Below are 6000 nucleotides of genomic sequence, written 5' to 3'. Positions count from 1 at the left end.
TAAAAGCAATTCGAAATAAAATCGGATTATCTTGCTTCCTGATCCCTGAACAATTTCTTTTTGTTCACTGACTCTTCTTCCTGCCTGTTTTATAGCTGATGCAATTGCGTTGGGCCTGTTGAAAACTTGCAAAATCTGAAATAAGGACGTTAGTTTTACCGGCCATTGACCAAAGCAAATGATTTGAGATGTAAAACCTGGAATAAACTTTATGAGGGTTTTATTCATAAATCCTATAAAACGATCAACAGGACCAGCTTAATCCCATAAGATGTAAAACAGACAGGAAGAAGAGTTATTGAACAAAAACAAATTGTTCGGGAAGCAAAAGAATGCGATTTTACTTCGAATTGCTTTTATTGCGGTCCAAATGCAGAAAAAAGAAATAATAAAGATGTTTTAATTAAGGCAGTTGGGCACTGGGAAATAAAAGAACATATTTTAGCAACATTAAAGAGGGGAGAGAAGACAGATTTCAAAAACTTTTTATTGGCGCGGATCCAATACGTTAATTTATTTGCAAGAAAAGCTATTTTACCTACTGTCAAAAACAATATACCTTAAAACTGTTCCCCACGTTTTTGCCGCTTTTCTTTTTCTATTGGAATAATATTTTTGATTATTAAAATGTAAGTCGTTACGAAAATTTTGCTACCCCACGCACCTCTGTACGATGAAAAAAATAGATTTTTCGTCCCCTTGAAAAATAGGTCGTTTTTTTCAGAAATCGTGAGATCTTGGAAACGGTTCAACTTTACAGGACCAAAAAATTATCTTCTTCTTTATCATAAAACAAGCTATGTTTCCTCCAAATTTCAAACCCCTACGACATTTTTTCGCAAAAATAAGAATAAAAAACGAAAAAAACCATGTTTCCGGTTTTTCTAGGAAAATTGGAGGTTATGTGAAAATAGTGTAGATACAAAAGTTGCTCATTTTTTTAATCTCTATAATTTTTACATTTAACATTTTCGTCTAAAATTAATAGTTTTGCCACAATTTGCAAAACACCACTTCCACCCCTTTCAACCCCCGTGATTTCACCCGCGGAAAAATTCAGCTGTTTTAATTATTTTTTCCCAATTTCTATTCATTTCACCTGCATGAAAAACCCGGTTTCGCCCGGTAACTAATTTTTTTTGAAAATTAATTATTTTTTCCAATGCCGACGCGTTTTTATTGAATTTAATCCCCAATTTTTGTGCAGTAATAGGTAATTTTAATCCCTCAGATTTCTTGTAAAACATTCAGAAAGTACCTATTCATTTTCTTTATTTTGAGAACAGGTAATATGAAAAGCACAATTTATAAAGGGCCTTAGTGGTACATCCAGATCTTCCTATATAATGCCAAATAACTGAGTTCTTCTCCGCCTCAACAATGGTAAAAACTCTTGACTTTTAGTTTTTGTATCTAGAATTCTAACTACCAGCATCGATTCTCCATCTTCTATGTTGCCTACGTTCATTTTTAACAATTCCTCTGATCTGCAAACTGCAACTTCCTCCAATATCCATAATTGTCACAATCTACAACCACAAACTTTGGAAGCATGAGCATGCAATGTTTTACACAAACTAACCTTTATCAACAAGTGACATCTTAGGGGATGAAAGAAGCGCCTTCATATGCTTCGTCACTTTCGTCTTCAATATTTGTAGAAGGGTTTAAGGCATGATTTTACTAAAATAAAAAATTCTTAATTTTTATTGACAGTTACAAACAAGCGAGCGTAACTATGACATCCTAAAAAACCTACCTTACTTTTTCATATTTTTTTATAGCATGTTTAATTTTCAAATGGATTCAGATCGGTCGGTATTGGAAAAAATAGTATAAGTAACACTGGATTAAACTAGTTTTTGTTCCCTCAAGAATATTAAACCATTCTTTCAGGAACAAAAACTCTTTCTAATCCCTTATTACTTAATATACTATTAGAGCTATTTAGCCTGGACTATAAGCTAGCTATGGTATTTTCTACCTTATTTCAATGATCTCTTGACATAAATAATTGATATAATTCTCTTAATTCATTATTCGCACCTTTAAATGTTGTCCCACTATCGCTATAAATTACTGATGGAACACCTCTTCTTCCTATAAATCTTTTTACCGCGGCTATAAAAGTTTCTGTGGTCAAATCTGACACAATGTCGATATGTGTTACGAAACATACAAATAAAGCATTATAGGCTCTCGTTATTATTGATCTGCGGACTGTTATCTGTTTTATATAAAAGGGTCCTTCAAAATCAACACACACCTTCTGGAACACTCTAGCCTCAGCCACTCTATCTGTTGATAGCGATCCAATTAATTGTTCCATAGCCTTTTAGCTTTTAATTTAAAACCGGTGACGCATTTATGAAGTACATACGTTCTTAATTTCCCTATTACTGTTGACTAATAAAAATCTTTCCCGCAAACTGAAGCGACCTAACGTGCTCATGTTATGACGATAATATAATCAGACGATTATATTATCGTCGTAATATGTGATTTATTTGGAAAAATGATAGGATGCTTCCTTCCACCCGTATTATACCTTCCCCATCAATAAATGGATTTAGAGATTTAACATTAGACTTTATTTCCTTTTTAAATTTTAATTGATGCAGTTCCACGCCCAACTTCACCTCTTGGGTAATTCGTAAAATGATTTTGAACGACTCATTCGGCCCTTCTACAGTTAAGTTCCCTACTAGTTTTGTCTGATTGCGTTTCATATTTCGTGCAAATCTGCGACAATATGCAATTATGCGCTTAAGTTTGTTTATATTTGAGAATTTTGTGAATATTTCAAACAAATCATTACTAATTTTTGTGCAAACATGAGTTGCAATTTCAGACAATTCTAATGGTAAATTTTGTCTTGATGTTAACTGGTGCTTAAAATGAACAATTTNATCCCACTCCCTGAAATGCTCCCGCCGCTTCTCGCTAATGTAGACCTTTCTAAAACATTACCCAACCCAGTTGCAATAGACCCTCCATGGAGGAAAACAATTCCTATTATCGACACAACGCTTAGCATACTTCCAAAACTCGATCCAACTTTCCACAGACTTAAAAGCGTTCTATAAGAGCCACATACGCAAAACCTGGCAGACGCACTGGAACAGTGTTCACTCAAAACTTCACGAGATCAATCCAACAGTAAAGCCATTTAAAGCTGCCCCCATGTCCAGGAAAAGTAAAATTATCATTCGAAGACTGCGAATCGGACACACAAGATTGACTCACATGCATCTCTTAACCTCCGATCCTCCACCAGTCTGTGAACACTGCAACAATCCACTGACTATAAAACACATCCTTATCGACTGCGAACATCATGCAAATACTCGACGCTTCCACACACTGAAGAACAGCTTAAATGAAATTCTAAACTCTACCGACCAAGTTCCTCCAAAGTATCAATATCTATGACAAAATTTAGCGTATAGCTCTTAGGTTAAGTTTAGAAATGTATGGCTAATACTTGATTGTTCCTGTGTCAATGACCTTTGATGTTGAGACACATTAATTTTAATAATAAAAAAAAATAATAACTTCTAATCTCTTTTGTACCGGGAAATTTTTTTATTTCATACAATATATTTCATGACTTCCTTTACTGTTGCAATATTCACATTCGAATTGCGATATCTCACGCTTATTAACAAGCTCCTAGCGAGTTTATAATTTTGCGGTGTCTGTCCGTCCGTCCGTCCGTTAGCACGATAACTCATAAACGAAAGAAATGAAATTTGATACATAGCCACTTGGAATAATAGCAAATGTAGCGCCGTTTTCCAAATTTGGTTTTGTGCATGATGTGCAGTGCCAATTTTCTTATTTATGGAAGCAATTAATACACACTTTAAATAAAATCAAAACTAACATCAGGTTTAAAATTTGGCTTTGCACATGCTATAGCCATACCCAGGAGCTCGTTTGCTATATTTGTTTAATTTATTAGTTTTCATATTTGTTTATGTAGAGCTGGTTGCTACAGAGACCATTGTTTTAAACTTGGCCGCATTAGCAACATCACCTGAATTTGATGCTGCCATGCTACTTGCTCGTTTTTCTAAAAATTCATTTAAGTTTGCAGGGTCTTGTTGATCTAATTGATAAGCGCGATTTGTGTATGTGTAATAATATGTGTAATAGTAGAATCGGTGAAAGATCTAGGTGTCCTTCTGATAGACTCGAAATTGAAGTTTGTCATATTAAATTATGATGTAGTAATATGTTCACCTTAAAATGCCACTGGTGGCAATAAATGCTTATTATTTACATTTTCTTTTGTACTTTTTTTCTGTTCTCTCAACTCCTTCTCCTCTATCTATCTCTTGCTTTCTTTCTCTCTTTTTTAGTAATTTCAACAGAACACAAAGCGTGCGTGCAGTGACCATGAGTTGCGTTGCGTGCGTCTCGCCTCAATATCGCATTGTAATATGTGCAACAACAATTAAATTTAAATTGCAGTTCAAACACGTTGAAGATAACGTTCGATAATTTATTCGCAAGCATTTCTCGATACGGATATCGCTCCATTTTCATTGGGTTTTTCTTGTCGATGTGTAATTTATACCCGTGTAGGGGCGGGAAAGAATACCCCTACCGCAGGGGTCACTGCGTGTCGTAGAAGGCGACTAATCAACTGCCGGACGGCTGCAAACCCTTGCACTGTAAAAGAATGTTTCGTGGAATCTAAGACTGTGATTTGCACAATAAATCAGTTGAGTGATTTTTCTACATCGTTTCACTTAACATTGTAACTTGCAACCATTTTGGACTGCTCTTACCCTCGCATTCCTGAAAACTGAACACGATTTTCTCGAATCAGATGTGGCCATTGTGCTTTTTGACACGGTTCCCAATTTTTTTGGTTTTTTACCGATTCTTTAAAACGCTACTTGTAAGTTAACATTTTCTGAACTTAAAAATAAGTAAAATTCAGGTTATTGGCAGGCACTCCAACAAATACAACGCTTTACAATCCGAAACCGTATTAGATAAAAGTACCGTATCAACGTAAATTTGCTATCCATATGGGCACAGATAAAATACATACGCCCTATGGGTCTTGAAATAGACAAACGATGTATTCGGGCTACCATTGTAAAATAACCACAGCCGTAATAACGTGACATGTTATTTAGTCTTAAGACTGTTATTTAGTCTTAAAAATGTAGATGAAATATGTATAGACCGTGAAACATAATACAGTTCATATTTCAGAAAATGCTCAAAATAACAATATGCTAATTGAATTTTGTTCATTTATCATAAATCTGAGTCCTGGCTTATTGTCAAACCGAAAGTCAAATTCAATTTTTGTTCTACCGAAAGGTTTAATCTTACACCAATGTGTAAGTACTATACAATACTGTACTATACACTGCCTTAATTAATGTGTATTGATCTGAAAAAAACCTTTTTTACTATACACTTGAAAATGGAACGAGTTCGTTCCTAAACATGCCGTGTAGTACAACTTTTGTAAGCAGCTTCAGCTGTATACTCACATAAAGCAGTGTCAGTCGATCGATTGTAATTTATGCAGACAAAACCATGCTGATTGGTAATAATGATATTGAACTTTTTTAAATAGTTCATTAATTGTTTATTAATTACTGATTCAAAAACTTTGGACAAATTTTAAAGCAAGCTAATCGGCCTATAGTTGACAACGTCATTTGGGACTCCCTGTTTCAACAGTCGCATCAACTTCCAAACGACATGGGAAAACACAAGTTTGATAACTTAAATTAATTATGTAATATAATGGTTTGGCAATTAAACGGTTAACTAATTTTAATAATCTATTACTTATTTCATCACTTCCACAAGATAAGGATGATTTCAACCATCCCACTAAAATATCGTCCTCAAAGGAAGAGAAAGGTATACTTTTATTATTACAGGTCAATTTGCCAGCACTGCCATAAAAACGTGAAAAATAAAAGGTGAACATATCAATAGCTTGTGAGTCAGATACCATAGCTT

At 34.4% G+C, this 6000-nt stretch overlaps 1 long non-coding RNA gene across 1 annotated transcript; it reads right to left on the bottom strand.

The window, feature by feature from the left end:
* Nucleotides 1–1255: 1255 nt before the first annotated feature.
* On the bottom strand, nt 1256–1669 carry LOC116173035. Its single transcript, XR_004145839.1, has 2 exons — nt 1583–1669; nt 1256–1529 (listed from the first exon to the last, which is right to left on the bottom strand). It is a non-coding gene; the product is annotated as an uncharacterized LOC116173035 (long non-coding RNA).
* Between the last annotated feature and the right edge of the window lie 4331 nt (nt 1670–6000).

This window comes from Photinus pyralis, unplaced genomic scaffold (assembly GCF_008802855.1).
Source record: "Photinus pyralis isolate 1611_PpyrPB1 unplaced genomic scaffold, Ppyr1.3 Ppyr1.4_LG6, whole genome shotgun sequence".
NCBI lineage: Eukaryota > Metazoa > Arthropoda > Insecta > Coleoptera > Lampyridae > Photinus > Photinus pyralis.
The sequence above is the reverse complement of the archived record's forward strand: the minus strand, read 5'-3'. Positions and strand labels throughout refer to the sequence as shown.